General features: G+C 44.9%; 1 long non-coding RNA gene across 3 annotated transcripts in view; it reads right to left on the bottom strand.

The window, feature by feature from the left end:
• Positions 1–422: 422 nt before the first annotated feature.
• LOC118909248 (uncharacterized) overlaps positions 423–17,391 on the bottom strand; it is a 66,725-nt gene continuing 49,756 nt past the window's right edge. The window contains exons 1-3 of one of the 3 annotated variants that reach the window (XR_008995109.1): positions 2,426–2,505; positions 1,895–1,989; positions 423–884 (exon numbers count right to left, since the gene is read on the bottom strand). This is a non-coding gene — a long non-coding RNA (uncharacterized LOC118909248). Of the gene's footprint in view, positions 885–1,894; positions 1,990–2,229; positions 2,387–2,425; positions 2,506–17,391 lie in introns of those variants that run through there. The other 2 variants (XR_008995110.1, XR_005023540.2) reach the window with 2 other exon arrangements.

Below are 17,391 nucleotides of genomic sequence, written 5' to 3'. Positions count from 1 at the left end.
CAATATGGTACCATGGAAAGACCTATGAAATTGTCTTCCATTCTAAGCCCAGGTTGCTAATTTTAACACTAAGATGCCTTAAGCTAGTGATGATCCTTGAGAAAGTCACTTAACTTCTCTGAACCTTAGATATTGAATATATTGAATCAGATGCTTCCCAGGGTTCAGTGTACCTTTAAAAAGCCTGTACCCAAGATACCATCTTTCTAAATTCCCAACACAGCTGTTCAAAGGACATTAGAATTTCCCATATCTTTCATCTCCAAAGTCAACTCCCTAAGAGGCAAATTTTGTTGCCCAGGTTATCCGTTTATATAAGTACCTTCATACAGTCCTCGTGGGTTTTGATGCATCTTTTGTGATACATTTTACATCTGAAGAATATCTGTGATATGGAGCCTTCTGAAATTCTCAGAGAGCGCCATAGAAATCCAGCAACCTTTAATACTTATACAACCCAATTCATCTATGGGAGGAGGGGTTCAAGCATGCACAGGCCTGATAACAGAGCTCAAGAGCTGAGCAGGATGGGGCTGGACTCTGAGGGCAGCTTAAGGTCATGCTTGGGTACGTGACATTACTGACACAGTGGCCCTGCCAACTGTCTCTCTGGGAGGGATTGGCCCTGACCCTGGGCATGCAGTTGGTAATTTGACAGCTGGGAATTTGTGACCCAGGCACTGTTGGGGGTATAATCAGCCAGTCCTCTGAGTACCCTAAGACAATTCATCACACTCCTCACTGATGAAACTCCAGCACAATGCAACAGCCTTGATGGTGAGTCTCATAGTTTGGCATGAATGCCAGCCAAGCCCAAAGTCCATTTTCTTGAAATCAGCAAACATTTATTGAGGGTCCTCTGTGCTTCATCTGTTATAGGGGACCTGGAAAATAATTCAGACAGCCTTCAGAGCCTGCCTGTGTTTCTGGCCTGGCTCTCCGCAGGGAAATGCCTTTTTAAGAATATGTGACCGTCCCAACTGTGCCCATCTTAATGGACTGAATTACTGAACTCCTTTAGAGAGCAGAAATCCAGTTTCCTCGTCTGCATAAGTCTGGTCTTTTTTCAGGTGCCATGTTTTCTCCTAGAATTGGGCAGAGGTACAGTCCTTTTGGACTCTGCTAACATGACAGCTTCCTTCTCCCAAAGATCTTGCTAGTGCTGGGTCAGATCTAGCTAGCTACGTTTGAGGTCCCTGATCAGGGCAACTCATTCATGGGGAGGATATTGGTTTGCCATGCTAAGCCAGGCATTTTCTAAGAAACAATGAGAGTGAAACTAAACCAAATCATTTATCTGCCAGAGCTTAGAATGCATGAAGAGGCTGCAGGAAAAGCAGTGGGGTGGGGGATGTGGGTAGGACAACAGACAGAAGGCAGCATCATAGTATCCAGACAAGAGGAGTAACATGTGAGAGTCCTGTTGTAGACTGTACAATCTCACTGATTTGAGAACATGGTTAAGCAAGCCTGACAAAGTGGTTCATCAGATTGGAGGTGAACCCCACATCTATTGGATCTCATTAATTCCCAGACCAGCTCATTGTCAACCCAGTCAGTTCAGCCCATCACGTGGCACTTCCGGCTCTCTGCACTTGCGTCTGCTGTCCATCTATTGGCGGCCTCACTGCATTCCCCGAAATAATTTCATGGTTCCTGTCATGCTGGCTAGTGGCTGGCTGCTGGGAATCCTAAAAGCCCTGTAGGTGGTGAGCGAGACAGCAACTGGCGACTCTCACTGACCAAAGGCCTTTCTATTTTTAATTTTTTGAAAATATTCTGTGCCAAAGTTTCCTTTCTCTCCCTCCCACCCTTTGTGATATTTTTAGGCCAGGCAGGCTTTTCAGAACAAGCATCCAGCTTGCTGGGCACTGCAAACAGCTTTTCCCCTTACCTGCCAGTCACCGTGTACTACAGGCATGTGTCATGTGGAGAGCTGGTCCTTGGACTCCAGGTTTTGCCCTGCTTTGCTTGTGTTCTGCTGGTAGGCTGTCAAGAAATCAAAGACACATCAGCCTCAAAGGGGAGGCCTTGGCCCCACAGCTGCCTGCCAGGGTTATCATGAAGGGCCATCCAGACAGGGGAAAGCTGGAGATCAGGGTTCTGAGCAGGGCAAGGAGATCCAGATGAGAGAAGGGGCACTAGGGATCAGGACTGGGATGATGAAAGTGTCCTGGCACCACGCGGTGGACACCACTGCCTTTGGAGAAGCACAGACGCAAGAATGACCTGCGATGCTGGCAGGGGAGACCAAAGGTCCCCCTGGCCCAGGGTCCCCCTCCGTCAGGGGTGGCTTCAGCCTTTCTATGGAAAGGCAGAGGAGCAGAGCAAGCTCGTGAGCTGCCCTCATTTGTACCACCCTCCCCATGCCCCTGCAGGTTCAGAGAGAGGCCTTCTAGCTGCCTGGCCCTCCCTCAAAAATTACAGGAAAAGAATATATGGTAGAATCAATTAAGGAGGTAGAGCTCAAAGCGTGGTCCCCAGACAGGCAGCGGCAGCATCGCCTGGGAACTTGTCAGAAACACAGATTCTTGAGCCTGTCCCAGACCTACCCTGAGTCAGAAACTCTGGGAGCAGGGCCCAAGCACTCCGCCCTCCTGGGGATTCAAGTTTGACAACCACTGTACTCGGAAAAACTGGTCTATTCTCTTTTAAATTGGTCCTTTTGAAAGGAAAATCAGATCACTCTCTCTCTCTACTCAAAACCTCCTCAAGTTGTCCCATCTCACATAGGCTAACATACAAATCTGTACCTAGACCAGCAAATCCAGCAACACCCTACCTTGGCTCCCTCTAGAATCTCACCTCATACCAGTTTCCCTACCACTGTTGGGCTCCAGCTGCTCTGACCTCCTTGATGGTCCTTAAACCTGCCAAGTTACACCCACCTCAGGACCTTTACACATGCTATTCTTTTAGAATATTCTTCCCCTGTGTCTACAGTTCTTCCTTCCTGACTTCACATCACATGCATGCTCAAATACCATCTTACCCAAGAGGTCTTCCCTAAACCCCTCCATCTAAATTCATCCACACATCCCCACTCCATCCAATCCTACCACCTACATTTTTACCCTACATTATTTTTTTTCTTAGCATTTATCATTACTTGGCATGTTATATACTCATTTGCTTATTATCTGCCCCCCACATATAGAATATAAGCTCCATGTTCCCTAGGATCTAGAATAGTGCTTGGCACACAGTAGTAACAATTTGTTGAATGAATTACCAGGTAAATGAGCAAAGACACATTCTCTGTCCTACAGGAGAAAGCAAGTATGGGGTCTTCTCTGTCCTAGAAGTTTGAAACTTACAGGGCATTTATGAGTTCCCTGGAAAATTCTACACATTCTTCCTTGGCCAAGTGCTGAATTGGTTCTCATGATTTCTGATGACCCCCATCCTTTGGTCCCCATCTTGGTCTCTTGTAAAGCCTTAACAATATATGAATGTCTGGCTCTACCCCAGGTGCTCCTGATTTGGGAGATCAGTATGCGGACTCTGCATAGCAGACTCTTGGGGGTGGAGTGGCCTGGTAAGGAGGAAGCATGGACTCTGGGGCAGGCTCCACACTTTGAATCTTGACCCCATTGTAGCTGTAGGACCCCATGCAGGTGACTGTACCACCCTGACTCAGTTTTCCAATCTGCCAAGTCAAGATAATAATTTTACTCCTATTTCACAGGATTGTTGTGATAATTAATGAATATATATATATATATATATATATATATATATGTAAACTCCTTAGAATAATGCCCAGTATGAAATAACCATGCAGCGTTATTGCCTATAGGTATAAGTTTCATGCGTGATTCTGGTATTTAACGAAGTGTGAAAATTGCTGAGATGGACTGTAGACACCAGTAAATGAAAACAAAAGGCACTCTCCACAAGGACTAGGGCAAGCCAGACGTTGGGGAGAAATAAGAAGGCACACGCCTGGCTGGTTTCTGAAGGGTGAATAGGACCCAGTGGGACACAGGACAGGCACCATGTTCTCCTACGGGCACTTAGGAAAGCTCCTCGGCTGCTCCAGACAAACTGGCCCCTTCTGAATTACATCCTCGGTGATATTTACCCAGCTACCCAGTACAAAGGCAGATGACCTGTCTTCTTAAACCAAAGCTGGTGGTAGAAAGATCCATGTGCTGTACTCAGGGCTGCTAAGGCCTAGTGAATACCATGGGGTGCTACCAGGCCCAGCCGTGATGGGGGTGCAGGAGGCAGCAACAGCTCATCCTCCAAGGATCTGGGATCTCCCACCCTCCTTACAAAACCCTTCCCAACCTGCTGCTCCCTGATATCAGAAATCTCTTTAGCAGGGGACACACTTTTCTTTCCACACCAAAAGATGCTTGAAATGCAAACACCTCCAGAAGCATCACAGATATAAACCGACAACACCACATTTGATCAGAAGAGCTTACTCTTTCTGCAGAGGTTTTCACAGAAGAAGGGCACTGTCATGCTGTCTGCCCCGTGCCTCCCAAAAACCTCACCTATTTCTCACCCCTATCAAAATCTGGAGAGCTGGAAGACTTAATTCACACACGGAGGTGCAATGCAAATGGCATGGTAATGATTTACCTTTGTCTAAGTCACTTCTTCACTGGGGCGTGGTTTCATTTAGCTCAAGCAGAACTGGCAGGGCTGGCCCAGTCTTTCATTCTACCTGTGACCCAAACCAAGGCTTTATCTGCCAATGGCCAGTACGAGGTGTGTACATAATTCACTGCTTCCATCAACAATGAGTTATTTTTGCGCCTGCCATGGACCAGGATGTGGAAAAGCCAACAACATCTTGACAGAAGCTCGGGAACTGACTTCTTTCTGGGTGTATCTCCTTGGAAGGTCACACTTTCACTTTGCTTTACTCAAACCATTTTCCAAGCTCATCTTTTGAAGACTGCCTCCCAAACCCAGACCTAGGGTCATGCAGGAAAATCTGTTATATTTTTATTTAAGCTGATGAAAATGTTACCACTTATCCCTGCTGCTGGCACCCGTCCACCCCTCATCCCTCCTCTTACCAGTCTTTCCCTCCCAGCTCCTTCTTTAAATGCCTGCCTTTCCTGGCCTATTTCTCCAGGGCTGGGGCTGCTCCCTGCCCACTGGCTTACCTGGCAGCCTCCAGATTCCTTCTTTATGCCCTCTTGGATCTCCCTAGGCTCTCTGCCCTTCTGCACTCTGTGCCAGTAGGATTGTAGCCACTCCTTGGAAAGGGCTGGTCTAAAGGGGTGAAGTGAAAGTAATCTCACTGATCACTTTCTTTCTTAGGAGATAGTACGAGATTTCCCCAGAACAATCCTTTTGTGAGGTGAGGCTCTCCACTGAATCCAGCCAGATAACTTTCCCAAGCCTTGCTTTTCTATCTGTCTCTTCCCATTTACCCTGACTGGCTTTTTCTCAAGGCTGCGGAAGGGACGGAGAGGACTGGCCAGCCCCAGGCTACGGCTGATCGCCAAGTGGCTTAAGTAAAACCCTGGCATTTTCTGGGACCTGGAAGCAGAGCAACCATGTTGAGCCACCCTCCACAGGGTACTGCTTGTGTTGGTGACGGTGGCCACGGTGTCTTGTGCACTTACAGCAGGATGATCAGAGAGTGGGTACTTCACACAAATGACCATGTTTAATTTTCTCAGCCTCCCTACAGAATAGATAATATCGTCCTCATTTTACAGGTGAGGAACTGAGGCAAGGGGAAGGGCGGGGGGTTGCCCCAGCTCATACAGTGAGTTGATGCTTTTGGCAGCAACATTATCCTGAATTTTGAGGGATGCTAAAAGGCACACAGTTCAAAATTATCTTTGAATTGTCCCTTCCCCAGAGTGTGTGCACAGGTGCACATGTGCATGTATGTGCACACACACATACACACAGAGCACACCTCTATTTCACTGCAATTAATAAGCATAATTAGTAGCACATTAACCCAAAGGATCCATTAGATTCTATAACCAGGGTTATATAACATGGAAGATATAAACCTAAACAGACTCCTAAGGGGATGGTAAGAACCTTCGAGTCTATCCTTGGAAGAAGCTCTGGTATAGCTGAAGCACAGAATCAGGAGTTCAAAACCCTGGGTTGTGGCTCCTGCATGTCTACTTACTAACCCTGTGACTTTGGGAATATTCCTTTGTCTCACTAAGCCTCTGTTTCCTCATCTGTACAATGGGAATTACGATACCTGCCTTACCTGGCTCATGAGGAGAGTCAAATAAGACATTTCTTTATCAATACCCCTGACAAAAGACAAGACAATAAATGATTTTGTGCATTCAAACAATTATGGTTTGGACAGTATGAATTTTACAGTCACTGACTCAAGGATACTGAATCGTAATTTTTAAATTTTTTCTATAAACTGGACTTAAATTCTGTCTGGTGCTCCCACCTGTCTGATGCAGAAAACAGTCTGATCACTAATAGGCTGTCAGACATGTTAGCGATTTCCTTGGTCATCTGGATTGAAACTCAAGCAAACTTAGAATTCCCTGTGTTGTGCCCCCTCCTTCTCCTGGGCTGGCGTTCAGTTTGTGTCTTACCCAAATGCTGTCTGAACATCAGCAGAAAGAGAGGGAAGAGTTGCTGGTTTTTTTCCTCTGTCAGTCTCCATCTAAGCCTTTTGGGATGTGTCTATATGCTCCTTCTTTCCTGTCTGGGTGGTCCACTCTCTGCTGAGATGTCCCCCAGTTTGGTATTCTACCTCCTCCCTCTCTGTCTCTCTCTCCCTTTCATTCAACCTCTCAACCTCTTGAAGTCTCTTGACTTCTTTTAGCCTAGCCACTAAATATGGGTTTATTTCAAGATTCAGTGCTTTTTTCTACAAGGTTTCCCTCTGGCAATTTATCCACCTTCTTGACTCCCCCAGTTTTACATCTAAGGTAAAAATCCCTGAATCAAATTTCCAGTTTTTTTTCCCTCCAATCCTCATAGAATCATGAGTCAGTGCCTGAAGGAGCCATTTTCCTGGAGGATTTTGCAACACCAACTGTCTGGTGGACATCCCTGTCCCCAACCTGGCTGCTTCTCAACCACTCCCCAGAGAGTCAGCTCCTCTCTATGCTGCCTCGTGGTTCTCAAGGGAAGCGTGACTACCTCCCCTGTTCAGGGCCAAAGCTTGAAGTCTCTCTGAACTGTTCTTTCTTTCTTTCTCCTTACATCTGACTGGGCCTCCATGCTCAATTCTCACCATTTAAAGCCTCCAGGATTTGTTTTTCCTTTCTACTCATACCGGCACTACCAGAGTTCAGGCGATTATTGCTTCATGCCTCAATTACTAAAATCATATCCTGATTTGCTTCCATTTAAAATGCATCGTACCCAGCAAGTCTCTTAGCTACTTCCTTGTGACCTCCCAATCAAGATTTGTTGAGAAATAAGGGGTTCTTAATGGGTGGCACGGAGTTCACAGATGGGCTCCAGGGGAAACTGAACTCTCTGAAATTATCCAAAATATTACTTAAGCCAGACGATTAAAACTTTGATTTAAAATGCAAATGTTTGTCTGAGAGGAAGCATGTCAACTTAAACTCATACCTAGAATTCACTGGCTCACATTAGGACCTCTCCTGAGACCAGATTTGAAGGGAGAAAATCTGGAGGTCCAGAGACTGAGTCTTGTTTCATCCTCTTGCACTTGAACACTCACCATCGCCCTCGAATTGGTTTCTTGGACTCTAACTGCTCATTTATTCATTCATTCTCTCTATATGGAACACACAGTATATGCCAGAATTTTTGACATATCATTTCATTTCATCTTCATCACAAGCCTCTATTAAAGATTTCATTCCACCCATTTTATAAATGAGAACATTGAGGCTTAGAGAGGTTAAATCCCTGGCCAGAGGTCACACAGCCAGACCCAGTCTAACTCCAGTGCTCCAGTTCCTTGCAAAATATCTTTTTTCTACCCAGCCTGCTGTGTACCAGGCACTGTGTATCCCACCCTAAAAATATACAAATGAATAATAGGTCAAAGTGAAATAATGTATATTAAAGCACCTGGCATTGGGCCTGACCCAAAGTAGGGATTCGAAACTGTTGGGTAAAAGAATCATCATGGAAAACAACTGTACTGAGCGCTCAGCTTAGGGAACTGGCAGGGTGAGAACAGAGGGCCATCCAAAGTGGAAAGGGGGCACCAAGCAGGAGGGTCCAACTGCTGGGGGCAATCAATTTAACTCATCTGGCAGTAGGGGGAGGGCAGGCAAGTAACCACCTGAGAACACTGTGTGATCCCCCGAAGGGTGAGCAACTGGGAGCCAAAGGCTTGGCCTCCATCAGCCTCTCTTCCCTTCGACAAATAGCTATTAAACAAATCTCGTCCAATCTGAAATTTTACAGATGAAACTGAAGCCAATACAAGAGAAGAAATAAACAAGATAAGCTGTAACTCCGGCGGGAAAATCCCCAGGCAAAATACCTTTGAAACCGAAATCAGTCAAAGGGAGAAATAAAGTGGGAGAAATCCGTTTATTGCTTACAAGCAGCCATCCACTTCTGCTCTCCCGTGTCTCTTGCAACCCAGCTGCAGAAGAAGGGACCTCACCCATCCTCTCCGGTCCAGATATGGCCTAGCTGGTTCTTGTAATTACCTATTGATATGGAGATGTTACCTCTCTCCACCCCTTGGAAACACCTATTGATATGGAGATACACAAAAGCCAGGTGAGAGATTCTGGAAATATTGCAATTTTACCCACATAAACTGTTGAACATGGGCAGTTAAGCATGAGGAGTAAAACTACAGGCTAATTTGCCCCTTTCTCTCTTCTATTCTTTATGTATGTAATTATCTACAGTGAGGAAGGACTTTTGTCCACAGGAAAGGACAACATTATTTAAAGAAACAGAAGTAGAGGCAAGGTCCCAGTGTCACTAGTACAGAATCTGTTGCTCTCTATTCTTTTATTGCAGAAGGCCCACACTGTGTTGCATAACATGCCCTTGACTGAGTGTAGCTGTAATTTATTGTTAGGGAAAGTTTATTGCCCGGATAAGCTCACTGCCATTCCAGGAGCCCTGAAATTTGACTACATTGTATGGCAAAAATCAGGCATAAGGTTTTAGCCAAACTAGACAGCTAAGAAAACTAGCCTGACAGGGTCCTTAATGCTGGCTCTAAGCATTTCGCACAATTCTTTCTCTGCCAAGGAGGCTGATGGGTTTCATTCCTCCTCATTTGATCATTTCAGGGTCAACCTGTGTACTTTAATTCATCATGCTCTCATCCTTCTGTCCTCTTCTAACCAGAGGCCTGGAACTGCTATGAGCTCTTGGAGCCTTAGCAGGGGAAATCCCTTCCTCAGACATATATGGAAGCTTCCAGCATGCCATGTTTTTCCATCTCTACCTGCAAACAGCTCTTTCTGCTCTCTCAGTGGACAATTTCCACTGTTAATCTGATCCATCAAGGAGTGCCCTTAGGGAGTCCTCACTCTGGCATCTCATTGGTGATTTCCAGCTCACCGCAGAAGCCAGCACAAAACTACACTTCTCTCCTTTCTTCTTTGTTTTCAGCTCCAAGCGACCCAGTTTTCCCCACACCTCACCCCCAACAGAGGCATGAAGGAGTCTGTGAAAAGCTCAGCAAGTGGACACAGCAATGAGTAGAATAACAACAGTAGCCACCAAGTTGCAAGGTCCATGGTATTTCTTAAACATGTGACCTGAGCTGATGTGAGAGGCCAGTTTTCATGCAGAAGAAGCTACATATATTATTTATTCTTATCAATGATAAAAGCAAAAAGACATTTTATTCCAACTTTTGTAGATTTTTTTTCCTCACATAGAAACTGGCCTTCATTTTCTTCCTGGATTCTTCATTTCTGCACCTGCAGGCTGAGCTGAGGAACAATCATTTCAGGGCTTCGCTGTTTTCCTTTCCCCCAAACTGCCAGATGAGGCCGGGAAACCGAGCACCCCCTGCATTTCCATCTGCTTGTTCTGTGGGGCCTGCGGTGAGCTTTTCCTTCCCAGCCTAGCTTGCAGCCTACCTGCTACTCTCGCCTGGCCTACCCACAGGTTGAAACTCTACTTCCAGGCTAGGAAGACTGGGGCTGGAGAAATTAACAGGAAGAAACAGATGCTTTAACCGTGGGGGTGTTTATAAATAAAGTTCAGAGGACAAATAGCTTGCTGGAGGCCAGATAGCTCATTTTTTTTAAACACAAGTGGCTATGGCAACATCAGCATGTTCTCAGAAGCAAGCCTGGTGAGCATGGTCAGTGATGGCAATTAGGAAACATAAAGGATACTGGCACACACACATACTTGATAAGTAAGCAAAGGAAACTTATTTTGGACATTTCAAAGGTCTCTATGCCTAACCAGACACGGGCTCCTCTGGGTCACACCCTTGTACATCAAATATATGACAGAGGGCAATGCAGGCAGCCATAGGCATTGCCTCCGGAATCCCCAGGTGAAGACAGGCCCGTGATGGCACCTGGAGGACAGAAAGTTCCATAGCCATCATGTAGATACTATTTACTAACTTACGGGGAAGGTAAAAGGCATAGAAAGATTTGCATAAGTCAATGTCATTTTGGAGCAGAGGTTTTAACTGGCGCTCCATGGAAGGACTGGAGGGTAGAATTCAGAGGTCTGTGAACTGAGATAGAAAAACGTTGGCATTTTTATACTCACTAACCTCTAGTTAAAATTTAGTATTTTCTTTGTTTATGAATGTAGGAAACAGACTATGGTTTGATTAGTAGTAGCTGGGTCTTTGTCACCAGTAAATGCCACTGATTTGTCTGTATCATTATGGTTGCCCAGAATATCTCAATATACCATGTATGTCCATCTCTGCTTCAAAATTTTGGTAGTTACTAGACCTGTCACTAGAAACTGCTGTTGAATATCAATAAAATACATAAATAACTACATCACAAATGTGTTTATTAATATTTTGATAACTATATTGGCTCCTTTTTTAATCTTATGTAATTGACACATTTTTAAAAGCACTCTTTTGAGGAGGAAATTGGCTTCACATGACTGCCAAGGGGGGTCCATGGCACAAAAAGTATGAGGCACCCCTGTCTTCAAGCATCTTCTGACAAGAGCCTGTATGACTAGGACGGCTTATTTTATATAAGTCACAACCTCACAAGCAATATCATCAATCCTATTTTATGAATGAGGAAACCAAGGCCTAAAGCAAAATCTGTCCAATTTGAAAGGCTGTGGTCTTTCTCTACATCACACTCATACACATACACACATACACACACACAAATATACATATCTTTTTATGACTCCCAAACATCCAGTCAAAAATTCAATTAGCACAGACACTACTGGCCATCAAACTAAATTAACTAGTGATCTGTCTCTACAATGCCACAAGAACTGGTTGAAACAATGAAAAAAATCAATCCAGCAGATGTGTTGTCTAATTGCACCCATAATTTGATGGTCCTCTCCCCCTTTCCTAAAATGGCTGAGTAGGCTAGGAGTTTCCTGTCATGGGACACAAGTTAACTGAGCCCATCCTTAGGTAGGATGAGGGCACTTAGCTCTCCTCACCCTGCCAGGGCTCTGGCATCCAGGTCTAGGCCTCTACCCCCAACCCCCACCACCATGCATTTCCACCCTTGACACCTACCCTGATCTGTGCCAACTAATAGCTTTAGGACTAAATCATTCATGAAGAGAAAAGGAGGGGTGAGGAGGGCAGGGCAGGGCTCTAACAGCATTGCACTCTGGTGTTAGGGAGAAAAAAAACAGAGGTTGTCTCTACCCCTAAAGAATTAACGTTAAACATTTGAGGACCCATAAGAAACAAATGATTCCTCAAATAGTGCATTAATTCATGACAACACCAGTGAGTGCCATGAAGGAGGAAGTCAGGGCATTATATAACAGAGGGTCCCCCACCTAGTTAAGATGGGGATAAGAAAAGACTGCTCTGAGGAAACAGTGTTCGAGAACTCATCTTTTATAGTATTTATGGTTTTAATATCCGGCTGGCATGTAACCATCCTTTCATTACAATATGAAATACAAGTCAGGTTTCACCTCTGCTGTCTCCGTTAGAGTAGAAGGGTGGTTTTTCCACCCTTTCTAGTTAAGATTTCTGCTGCGGGGAAGCAGGAGCAGGTAGCAAAGGGGTCTGTCATACATGGTGAGTGCACAGCCCCGAACAGCTTGGGCTGCCCCTGGCCTGTGTCACCGCGGCTAAGCTGAGAGAGGTTAAGTAGTGCAGCCTGCCCGAAGGGGACCCGCTCAGCCCAGCCGCTGCTGGCTGTGGGCACTGAGGAGCCCCAGCCGCGCCTCGTTTGGCATTCGGCAGCCTCCCACAGATTCAATCCATCAGCTTTTACAGTCCGATGTCCCATTTGTGCATGCTGCACAGCATAAATCCAGTGTCTTTTCAACTAGAAGCCTAGCAGTCGCAGTTTTGATGAGGGATGGTCTGGTGTGAGGCAGAGCCCAGCTCTGACCAGCCAGGAAAGGAAAACCTCCTTTTCCCAGGAGACAAAAGATTCACTCAGTGAAGTTTTAGAATTCCTACTTGAGAACAAAATTACAGTGTATTCAGGAAGTACTCCTTCTGATAAATTATTCCATCCTATTCTTTTTAATCCCTTTTTTCTCCCTCCTGCCATCTTTTGACATCACTGAGAATGGGTGCTAAGCAACATGGGAAAGGGAAGAAGAAAGAGGAACAAAGACATTATTGTTAACCAAAATCAAAAATAATAAATTGTGTCTTGTACGGTATTTGTAACAAATAAGTACAAAAATTCTTTATGTGTAGAATGAAATCTTGAATTCAACTTAACATATCTTCCCAAGGCATCTGTTCTGTTGATGGGCATACGTAACCACAGGACTTTGGGAAAAAATAATTTACTACCCACTTAAGAAATGTCCTTATTCTGAGAACTTCAACTTCTAAGATTTAATTATTTATTGTCTTGCTAACTACATTCCAGGGGTCATCTTTGTTCTCTAGAGCAAGCCTTCTTAACGGTCATTTACAAAGCAGATTTGCTACCCAGCTCATGATAGTAGTAACAAGAAAGTTACACCCACAATTCCCTTCATGATACTTAGAAATTTACCCCCACTCTTGCACAGCACAAAGAAAATAGGACTCTTTGTTTACATTAATAGATTTTTATTTACTAGCTATTAAAGTGGAGAAATAAAATCACTATCAATCATTTATCTTTTCTATAGCTCTCTCAATCAGAACAACTTGAAAGTCTTCTAAGGGTAAAAAAGGATTCTGCCTCTTCTAAAAATCTCAAATTTACTTAACATATCATTGGGGTTTGCATTTACCACTTATAAGAAATCATTTGATTGTACTTAATGTGACTTAATAATTATTCTGATTCTTAATGGTGAATTCTTTCAAAAACTGGTCTGAACCCTGTCACTAAGGAAACTTACCAAAGTCCACATTTTCCCATATTTTTCTGGTTTATTCCTTCTTCTCAACTTGTTTTGCTTGGGCTTTCAGGTGAAATATTGAAATACGCTGTTCTAATGGCATAGCATATTATTCACAAACTAATTCTGCAGACACTAGTCTTAACATGATTTGTTCATATGCCAATAAATAGGGATCCCAAAGTCAAGTAAGATCAGACACTGCAAACTGTATGTTCCAGGAAAGTTACAAATTCCCTTGGCAAATGCTCTGAAGTTGCCTTTATCAAGAAACCTGTGCAACTTGGATTCTGCATTTCCAAAGCTTACTTGACCACAGACCCTCCTCTTCTCCACTGCATCCATCCTTAGAGATCACAGAACACAGAGGCCTCAGAGCACGGCTGGGTACTCTCACAGCACATGATGGCTATGTCTACATGCACGTGTGGTTTTGGTTTTACACACTGTAGCTTGATTTATCCAAGCTATATGTAGTCATGAGTTGCTAACTGGTTGATTGCAAAGGAACTGGGTATTTGACTTAGCTCAAGAACTGCTTCCTTGCTTCCTTAAAAAAAATCAAATACACTGACTATCTCAAAGTTGAAAGTTGGAAACAAAGTTGGAAGTCCAATCAAGGTCATTTCTCTGGGACTTTTCCATTCTTTGATTTCAAAAAGTTTGCTTTATTTCAATTTTGGTGTCCAACAGTTAGTTTCAAGACAGCATCTCAAGGCTGAGAAATGAGAAACCCAGAGTGCTCAAGCTTGAAGAACTTTAGAAAACTCTAAACCAACCCCTTCAATTTACAGATGAAAGAACTCAGGCTCAAGATCCCATAACCATGAGTAGCAGGCTGACCAAGAGGTCATGCCCCTTCTCCACACAGAAGAGACCCTCAGGCCCTGTATCATGTTTGCCCTCTTTGTTTGCCAACAAGCCAGTTTTACCTGTGCTGATCTCAGTACTGTTGGAAGACCCATGCTCACAAGGGGCACAGCTATTCTGGCACACATGTTCTATAGGTCACCAGAGGTACTTCGGATAGGACAAACTTTCTTAGGGAAATTTAACATCACAGTGTGAAGTCTTAAATCTCACACATGGACTTATTTTGTCACGAGGGTCTTATAATTAGTTCTAATTAAGAAAAACATTAATGTTTTCCAATTAGCCCACAATTTTCAACCCATGGTAGAGACATGATTGTTCATTGCTGGGACATTAAAATTATTAAACACTGATAAAAGACAACATTCGTTGCCTGCATCTTGTGGCAGCCGCAGAATTGCTTTCTATAGAAAGGACAGAGATACACTGTTTTTGCTTAGATTATGCATTTATTGTGGGTGGCTGTGGTGGGCGGAGGAGGAGCAGCTAATGGAAATTATAAGGAAGCTCCAGAGCCTTGGGTGTCTGCCTCTCGTCCCCTTCTTTATCCTACTGTTGACCTAATCAACTTGCCTGGCCTGCTGGTGCTCATGGAAGCCAAATGCTACACCTGTAGCTAATTCTCAGGCAACACAAGGAAGACTCTGCTCTGCCACATTAGAAGCAATTGGCTGTTTGCAGGAAGCACGATGATCTGTAGTCACATCTCATTAGGGGCGCCTGGGCCCCGTGGTGCACAAGTGAAGCAAACGCTGCCAATGTAATTTGTTTTATATGCCTAATTCTCCTCCTTATAATTAACAGCTGAAATGCGAAAACGAATCGAGAGTGCTTTGCCGGCGTCTGGGATCCATAGCGCACTTTCAGGGAGCTGGGGATTTGAGAGCGCACTCACTCTTACCTAGTTTTTTCCCATAACAAACAGCAGTATGAGCTGTGGGGTGGGGGATGTCCATAGGTCACCCTAGAGGGCTGATCCCTGGTGTACAATGTGGGTGGGGAGGGAGGAGAGGACAGACTAACAAGAGTCAGCCTTAACCCCAGCCCAGGCATGGGTTTGACGGCTGTCATCTTGTCTAGGGGGAAGTGGCCCTGTGAAGATGACTCAGCAGTGGCTCAGAGCCACCAGCCCAGGCAGGACCTTGCTGTATATTGCCCTAAGCAGACTTCACAGTGGTTTCTCCACTGCCCTCCCCCATGACAGCTAGAAACAGACATTGAGGGATAGAAAAGAAATGTGGCATGATGGGTTTTCTGCCACCAGCTACCCAGGCAGACAGACTGTGGCGCCAGGAGAGAAGGTCATTCACAAAGTCTCTGTGAGGTAAATGGGGCCATGCAGAAAGTTTCTGGTTTGGCCATCAAATCTGGAGCCTGCACATCTAAGACAAGCCAGATGAGATTGAGTCTACATCATGGGTATACCAGGCAGCTCTCCTGGTTGCAAACACCAGAAACTGACTGTAGATAACTGAAGCTGAAGAGGAATTTATTGGTAGGATGTTGGTTCACTTGCAACTTGAGAGAAAAGCAAGATGAGATGAGCAAACGAAGCTGGTGACCAGCGGTGCAGGTCAGGGCGGGCTGGTGAGTGCACCCTGACGCTGCTGCCTCTGAACACTGCCATCGCCACTGGAGGCCACCACTGAACGATGGGCGCCACCCACCTCCTCATCTCCCACCTGCATCCAGAACCTAGAAGGGGACTTAGATGCGGAGTAGCCAAAATATAACAAATGTCTCCCACACCCTGGTCAGCACACTTGGAAGTATGTTGGTCATTCCTTCAGTCAATGGGTTTATTATATGTGGATAAAATGAAAGTTCCTGTGGCCAGGATTCTCACCTGGCCCTGGTCAGCCAGCTCACTACACACGTGTGGGCGATATGTTGCTATTGACTCTATATAAAGAGCTCCATCCAGGGCTCTGGGTGACATAGTGGCACAGCTGCAAGGCTGCAGGAGAGCAGAGCAGAGGCTGGAGTGGTGGCAGCGCCAAGGACAGAGGGCCAGAGGACGGCTGTGCAGGCAGAGAGGCCCAGAGGCAGAGACCAGCTTGCTGCATGCAGACTCCCTCTGAGTGGACAGGATTCTAGTGATTGACCTGCCACCATGGGAACAAAGTTGGGTATAACCCTTTCATCCCAAGAACATTCTACTGTCATTTCTTTGGTCACACTGAATCCATAGTGAACTTGCCTGGGGCAGAAACCCATTGGCAAGACATTATGTTAAATCTCAGCAGCAATGAAGATATGGCAGAGGGCATGTAATAGCAGAGTAGACTGGTTTTAATCTCCTTCGTATTCCCCGCCCCTATTGCCCCTGATTAGCTCATGGCTAATGTCTTTTTGTCACCCTCCTCTCCTCCTCTTCTTCTACTTTTTCATAAAAGTGTTAATAATCATTTATGGAACAATTGTGCAATTTGTTAGATGATTTGCATTCATTACTCCATTTAATCTCCATAGAAACCCATGAATCAGGTATGATGATTCCCGTTTTCAGTAAAGGAAATTAAGGTTTTAAGAGTTAAGCAACTTGCCCCAAGTCACCCAGCTAATCATGGCAGAAGCGGGAAGTCTCGCCTGAGGGTTTCAGCCCCGGGCAGGTTTACTGCCGATCCTGTGATGCTGAGAAATGACAACGGAGCATTCTTGGTGTAAAAGGGTTTATACTTGGCTTTATTCTCACAGTGGCAGATCAAGCACTAGAATCACATCTGCATCCAGGAGTATGCAGGTCTGTAATTCACCTCTGTCTCTGCTTCCTATTGTGACTCAGTCAGTTATAGCTCATTGCCAACGGGTATGGAAGCAGTGGCCTAGTAGTAAGCCAATTACATCATCAAGTAGTTTAGGGTCAAGTGAGGATCCTGGCCAGAGGAACTTCCATTTTTCCCACGTGGGATTTGAACCCAAGTTTGGCTGACTCTGAAGCCTGAGGTTTCAGTGGGATACGAGAGCCCCTTCCAACATCAAGAAATCCAGAGACACCAGCAAGCTAATAGTACTTATACTGTGTATTGATTACAAAATACATAATGACAAAAGCAGGGCTCATTCAGTATAAATTAAGATATATTTTATGAATCC

This window comes from Manis pentadactyla, chromosome X (genome assembly GCF_030020395.1).
Source record: "Manis pentadactyla isolate mManPen7 chromosome X, mManPen7.hap1, whole genome shotgun sequence".
Classification (NCBI taxonomy): Eukaryota; Metazoa; Chordata; class Mammalia; order Pholidota; family Manidae; genus Manis; species Manis pentadactyla.
This window is presented reverse-complemented; position numbering and strand designations above follow the sequence as displayed.